Genomic DNA, 8,140 nt, shown 5'->3' with positions numbered 1-8,140 from the left:
AGCTGCAACCTTGGATTAGTTCAGAAAATGGTGGTAATGGTAGCCTGGCAGGAGCCAATGCAGGCATGTAGCTGCAAGAAATTGCCATCAGCATGACTACCTCTGATGTGACAGCTTTCCTGTTTTTTTTCCCTCTTCCAACTTTTGATCTACATTAGTTTTACACCAATGTATGAGACTATATTTCCTTACAGTAGCTCTTTTCAATATTGCATTTATAAATTCCCTAAATGTCTTTATTTCTCAAATTTCTTTACGTTGCCACCATATTCTCCTTCTACATTCCAGATCTGAAAAGGAAATTTTAAACAAAACTGGATCTACTGCCAGTCTTTTTGACACTTTTGACCACAAAACAAAACATTGGTATTTATAATTAATGTATGTTTATGGTTATTCAGATAGTTTCCACCCTGTACAATTATGTTTATTGCTATTCCAATTGAAGTTAATTTTGGAGATATTAAGGTTTTACGAGACATTACACAAAGTGTTTCAATAAATCTGTCCCACCTCTGTGCATGACCTCCAATATTTTTTTCATCATGCATGTATAAGAACAATCACGTTGCACATTTCAGCTAGTATTTCTGGGAAAAAAAAATATAGAGCTTACCAGAATGTGATATGGCTGAATTATAGAGTGTTTCACAGACAGAGTTGATTGTGAAATGAATTTAGAACAATCTACAATAATTTTTACCTTAGTATCTCATGCTTATTAAAGGGCCAAGTCAGAAATACTAATGAGAATGTTAAGCCTGATCCACAAAATCGTGTTTAAAGCTTGTAAAAAAGGTCATCTGAACACAAAGAAAACTTACCCATGTAATCTTTCACTTTATCATCTCTAATGCTGACGAAGTGACACCACACCCACATAACACTATAGAAAGGTGACAGAAAAATTAAAGGCCTCATCCAGTGTTGTTACAGAATGGGGAGTCTTTCAGTTGTTTTTAATAAGAGAGAGATCACGTCTTGAGAATGTAAATAGTTGGCTGTTATTTGTGTTAATTCTTTTATCCTTAAAATGTCCCAGCAGGAGCTTTTCTTTGGTCCAAACTGCCTGAGGAAACATTATAATATGTACACAAAAGGGGAGTTTATTTTAACCATTTATTTATGATAACTTTGTGTTCATTTTGTGTTCATCGGCTAGTCTATTTTTTTTTTTTTTTGTATGTAAAGCTCAATTGTTTGCAGTGTAATTGTTTCCCTGCAGTAAACAAATGCATTATCAATATTGTCTTTTTATTTATTATATATACTAAGAAACATAATATAAATTACCCATGAAATAAAAACAAATTAAAAGACAAATCACTTCAGAGGACATGAATTTCCTAATTGAACATTCAGATTTGTAGGTTATCACAAAAAAAACAAAAACAAAAACAAAAACAAACACTGTTATTGAAAGTAATATAAATGTAGAAAAGGCTTCCAAAAATATTTACAGTATAAAAAATTCATCACGCTGCAAAAAGTGATTGGAGTGCTTATTGGTTTGATGAGCTCCTTTTAAAGTCCTTAGGTTATCTCAGAAAAAAATGCTACTTCTGCCTTTCCAAAATTAATTACTATAAACAAACAAACAAACAAAACAACCCATTGTATTGAAAACTGAAATTGTGCAAGAACAAACATGGAAAACATTTGTTCTTCTGAACCTTAACTGTAATGCTATTATTTTGTCTACTCTGAGGGAAGCAGAGCTGGCTATAACTGTATGACCATCTCCCACCACGGCTCCAAAGCATCTCAGGGCAATTCTTCCTTGTGTGGCATCAACTCCCACTGTTAAACGATGGGAGGCTTCACTAGGCAGGGAAGAAGAGGAGGAAAAGAACATCTACTCATTGATTTTTTTTCCTCTCAAAGCTTATTGATTTTGTCTTCACAAAGTAAAACAAAACTAAAATAATAAGAAGAAAGTTGATAAGTGATAATAATTCTCATAGGCTGTGTCCAAAAGTGTCTTTGTTGCATGGCTTGTTTGTGTGTACCAGCTGGGTGTTGCACCTGGAAAGCCGGGAGCACACTGTATGTGTGCCCCAGTAAGGCTTCCAAATGAAGCCAGGTCCAAGCACCCTGAAGAACCCATGCTTGTGCCATCCCACAAGTGGCCTTCCCCAGGGAGCCCTCTGCCATGCAGCACACAAACCTTTCTTGTATGGCACCTCACCCTTCACAGCTGAACTCCCTTCACAGGAGGAGCTACATTACTCAAGTTAGGTACTTTTTTCCTTCTAATGTCTTGTAAACATCAGAGAGTGTAAATGCTGGTGTCGTCTGGTGTGCTCATTGTATGGTAATGGTGGAGCAGCTCCTGGGCCATGGGCTCCTGGAACACCAGAGACCCTTTGATGGCAAGTGTTTGCTTACGCCAGTGCATGAGATTGCCCTAGAGGCCAGGTGCTCCTCTGCATTGAGAAGTGACCATGGTTGGTCGCTCATGCAGCCCCCTCCCATTCCATCCGTCAGAGTTTTATCGACCTTCTGTCACTGCTTTTCTTTCAAAACAGGGTTTGGGCTCATTAGTGGGGCAGCTTGCTCAGCTCCTGCCTCAGATGTGTCTGCTTTTAGAGGAAATTATAAGTTATTGACACAACAGATCTCATGAACATTTATTCCCTGTTAAAAATACAGATCATTAAAATGCTTTCCAAACAAAAGTTTACTTCTATCCTGGTAAGCAGTGCTTCTTGCTAACAGTCAGGATCATGCTTAGTTAAATGATCTGTGAGGATTTGTTACATTATTTTCCCTGGAATTAATTATATTGCTTTCATATCAGTTTGCCTTATCAACTGTTGCTCTGATGTTGCACCAGGTTAAATAGCCTGGAGAACTTTGCACAAGATCTGGGATCTTTGGCTTTCCAAAATGGAGCCTGTCACTAAGATCACCCTGAAAAGGTAAAGACTCATTAGTTTACTCTGATGCAGCAGCTCATTACATGATGATACAGTCTAATATGTAGATAAACACAGTGTGAGCTTTTATCTGAAGTTTTGAGACCCTAAATGCTCCCTGATATCTCTGGATCAAGCACTCGGCTTGTTTTCAAAGGGAGATCACCTTGTTTTATCCAAAACCCTACTGATGTTTCCTCAGTTGTGAAATGAGACTAACAGTTGCAGTACCAGTGTCAAAGCTAAACTGATGATCAGCGTTACATGATATTACGAGTTTCTTGTTAATATTCTGAGGTTTTGTGTTTTTATTCTACACTAGCTGCAAAGGCTAAAACCTTCCTTTAAAAAAAGAAATTAAGGCTGGATATACTCTCAATACTGTACCAGTAAGATGCTAAAAAAGATCAAGCAATTATTAGAAGATCGGTTGCTGAGATATCTGAGAAGTAGCGTGCAAGAGTGCAATTAATTGTTATTCATGTAGAAATTAGCAAGGTGCAAATCATGATAGCTATATTTTTTCTCCTACATAATCTTAAGTGCAACATTTATATATAGAAATATATATATACATATACTGTTCTGTTTTCAGACAACATATTATCAATTGAAAATAATAAATCTCCTGAGAGGTAAAGGTTCTACTATTGGAAAAGATATTTAGCTGGTTGAAATAACGTAGTTCTATTGGCATAAGTAGAGTCTTTAGATTGATTCTGGCTTGGGTTCTGTCCCAAAATGAAGAAGACTCATCCCAAATTAATCTACTCCTTCACATATTCTATTTCTGAGATCTTTGCTTTCCCCAGTGAAGGTCAGGGCAGCAGGAGGTAAAACACTGACATGATTAATATTCCCCACATCTATCTGGAGCTGAATGCCTAGTGCAGTAAGCCAACTGACCAGAGGCCATTGTTAAGGAAGGTAATGCATTCGCATAGCTAGAAGCACAAAGAAATGAATGAGAAAACTTTTTGATTGGAAAGAATGGGGACCAGGTCTTGGTCTGGCATACCAAATTGTTAGAATTTCACCTTATTCAAAGACAGATGGAAATTGATTTGAGGTAGTATTACATTAATTTTTTTAGTCACAACGAAATCTTGCCTTGTTTCAAAGCACACACAAAAAAAGAAATGCCGTAAAACAGTTTAGCAAAAAATTTAGCTCAATTTTTTTTGGGTAGAAAATCTTAAGGAATGAAAGATTTTCAGCACTGTAGGTTCTACTGGTGGTGTTTCCACAAGACTGCTGGAAAAAAATTACTCACAGGATGAAATACATATGATCCATGACAGCCAAAGCAGCTTCACCAAGGACAGGTTGTGCCACACCAATCTGGTGCTCTATATCTGTTTCATACAAACAGGTACAAAATATGAAGGTGAACTTAATCAACATTTACTATTCTGTTTTATTTTTTTCCATTACCTGTACTTTATAGGCTTTTCATTTTGATCAAAATGTCAGAATTCCTGAAGAATGAGGAGTTTCCAGTTAGTATGAGCAATAGTTATTTAGCATTTAAAAATGTCAAGCAAAGGGAGATTTGACCTAGGAAATCTGGAAAGTAGCTGAATTGCAGCTCTCCTGCTGCTAGCTTCTCCTCTTCCTTATCTGATCAGGGGAAGGTTTGAGCCTGCTACACAGAATAAAGCATTTCTGCAGGAAAGAATATTTACTAGACAGCAATATTTTTTCCAGTTAAAGCCCTTGCTGCTAAGGTCAGTGCATAAAGCACAATAATAATTTGATGTGTTCTTTTCCTTGCGGAATAGCTAAGCAGAAGTCATTATGTTTTGAGAACAGGAATAGAGATATTCTCTGGTGGAAAACAATGCTTTCACAGTCTGAAGGTTGGTGACAGGAGGCTGTTATGGGTTTCCTAAAGAATAATGACTTGCGGTACCACTAGACTGAGACAGTGTTGGACCAAGGCTTGTGGCACTCTATCACTGACAAACCTTTGCCTAAAATGCCACCAGTGACAGCCTTCACTCCTCCATACCTCCTGCATTACTGGAACAAAAAGGTAAAAGAAAAAGCTTTATCATGAATCCGTTTAACTTAAAAAGGAAAAGAGAAGTTTCATCTCTTCTGCGAAATCTTTCAGAACAAAGTAGCAGATAATCAGAATTATAGAAGGACTTGAGGTACCAACAAATGCCAGCTGTGACTACAATGGGCAAACTCTTTAATATCGGGTAGGATAAAATGTGTATCAAGCATGTTGGTCTGAGATCTTGTTTTCACATATTCCATTTGCTTGAGGATAGTTTACTTCTAGTTTTCTTCTAGAGTAGCATACTCAAATTTGAATTCGCTTCAGAGGAAAAACAATGGACAAGGATGCTGTTATAGAAAACATCACTTGAATTCAGTAACTGGCCATTTAAAGGTTGACTCATGCTGTGAGAAAAGCTTCCCCCCCTCCCCTTTTTTCAATAATATTTGAGCATATATTAATAACTTTGGTCATGTTATCAGTCATTTTGAAATGTGAAGCACCAAAGCAGATTTAAGGAAATACTTAGTGTTCTAATTGTATGTCCTCTTTATAATGATGCTGTTAACCTGAGATTTCAGCCGCAAACCTTACCCAACCTATTTATGTGTTTATTTACCCGAAGGTACTCACTATGAAAATCCTTGAAAAAGCACCATCATTAGCACCCAATTAAAGAGAAAACTTATGCTAATAAAGCCAGGAGTTGATTTTTAATGCTAGGAAAAGGAAAAACATTTAATGATTGTATATCTGGAAACCTTTTGATATTCAGGATAATTAGTTTAGTCCAGACTCTATATTAAGGACAATTTAAGACTTTAATGACATTTGAAGGTTGATATATTCAAAGAAGACATTTTGCAATCCTCTGCTGGTGAATGGCATCTTATACAATATTCAGATTAGGCCAGTAGTGGTAGAACTACTAAAGGATTCCATTATTTATTTATTTTTATGCTTTTTATAACTATGAGATGAAGTAAACATAAATTAAGATCTTTGAAACAGAAGCTATACAGCTGCAGAAAGTCATAGTTCTTACATTCAACACTGTGTTCATCATCAGTGTTATCTGCTGAAGAACATATAATACATAATTCTGGAATGCATTTAATTACAGTTAGTTAATTACTTAATTCAACCAAAATGAAAACATACTGAGCAATTTCAGTACTGTGAAAATGGCTCTCTGTGTCTGATGCTAGTTTGAGAGGTCAAGCAAATATACATTTCTGATTAGTCTAAATTAGCTTTTTGATCTTTTCTCGAAGTAGGTCAAAGGGAGAAACTGCTTTGTTATGAAAGTACCCAAGAGTTTACTATGAGAGAAATGATCTGGTGAAGCACAAAGAAATTATATCAAGAAGGCACAGTGTTTTCCAGTCCCTGGCTGATCCTACAGTCCAAAGGATGTGCTCATTCCATCCCTTACAGCGCACACTGAAGTAACCCAAGGGCAAAAATGATAAACAAGACAACTGATTAATAGCTGATCTCTTGCACAGGTAGCTCACCTTTATACTTGATATACTTATGCACAACAGATAAAAAGATAAATAATCAATTTTTTTCTAATATAAAAAAGCTGACTTTACTATATCTGAGGTTTGTTTTTTTGTTTTGTTTTGTTTTGGTTTTCTTTTTTGGGGGGTGGGGTGGGGAGGGGAGGGTCATTGAATATTTCAGTTGCCCTTCCTGCTAGTGAATTTGTAAGATCTTCCAGAGAACTGATCTAGCTGGAGATGTCCCTTCCAACTCAAACAATTAATGATTCTTTATTAACTCTTTATAGGAATACCTCAAAATGAGCCGTTTGCTAAAGCTAGAGCTGCTGAACACATTGTTATGCTTGAATCCATTGCAGATATTTCTTCACCTTTCAGATCAGATACCTTAGGGATCTACCATACTACAGTCCTTAAAACAACAGTAATATAAGCATATAACACTATTTAGCCTACAATAAAACATAAATTGATGTAAGTGACATGACTGTTGCAAGAGATTTGAGTATTTTATTACCATAAGGAAAGACATAATAATTGTAGTTGCACCTTTTTTAGAATATGTCACAGTGTATTTTTGATCTAAGAAATATTTCAGAGAGAAAACATCTTACTGACCTTGTTGTGAGCTAAACAAATCAAAGGAGTGAAAATGTAATAAATGCAGCATTTCAAGTAATAAGTATATCTCTCTGTGGCCATGGACAAAATGACAAAAATATCTAAAGATGCTAAAATAAATGGCAAAAAATTCTGCTCAGCTGTGTTTGTGCATAACCCTCAAATAATCCTGCCTCTATTCATGGTTCACAGCCTTAGCCAATGTAAATCACATAAATCTGACAGACTCTACATAAATGGCTGACAACAAGCTATAATCTGAGGCTGTTCTGTCACGTTTTGGGGTGTTAAGCTCTGGGGTGGCACATTTAATGTCCCTGTGTTCACATCCAGGTGCTCACAAACAGCACATGACTTCATCACAGGGCTAAAGTACTTTAAAAAAAATTGTGTTACGTGTCTGTGCCCCTGCAGGCCTTCTCTGTGAGAAGAGGCCAGGCTGCTTCATGCCAAACCTCAGGTTATAGTAGTTTCCAATGGCCTCTGCAAAGGCAGGGCTGGGCCCCTTTGCCAGCATGACGGTGCCTCAGGGGAAACGTTTTGTGGAAAGGGTCAAAACACCTCAGAGAATGAGAAAAATAGTGTGAGATACAGCCCAGAGAACATCAGGGTCAGAGCAGAAGGTGCAGACACCAGAGCAGAGGTCCTGCAGCCCACAGAGCGGACCACAGTGGAGATGATCCCCAGATACACATTCTCTCAGGCAATAGTGTCTCAGTGATGTTTTTCCAGATGGAATTCAGAGCAGTTCTGACATGTTTCTAGTCAGAAAGACATCTTTATTTTAGGGTTCACATACTTCTCAGCCCATGGAAATTCTTGCTACATAGCAACAGTAAAGAGAACATATATATTCTTTAAAAATATATTTAAACCTAACTAACAATTCATAATATATTATATAATTACACCACTGTTAGTGATAACGGGTTCAAATTTGGTTCTTTTCTGGTAATGAAAACCCATCAGCCAGACTGCAAAAAGGAAGAATGAAGAATTGTCCTTGGTTATTTTTAAGAGCCCAGCTATACCAAGTAAAAGCTTCTTGAGTTGGTTTAGGTAAGCCTATGGGCGGCACCAGAGCA

This window comes from Coturnix japonica, chromosome 1, assembly GCF_054131305.1.
Source record: "Coturnix japonica strain WE chromosome 1, WE-NBRP24, whole genome shotgun sequence".
In the NCBI taxonomy this organism is placed as follows: Eukaryota; Metazoa; Chordata; class Aves; order Galliformes; family Phasianidae; genus Coturnix; species Coturnix japonica.
Note: the sequence above shows the minus strand (reverse complement) of the source record.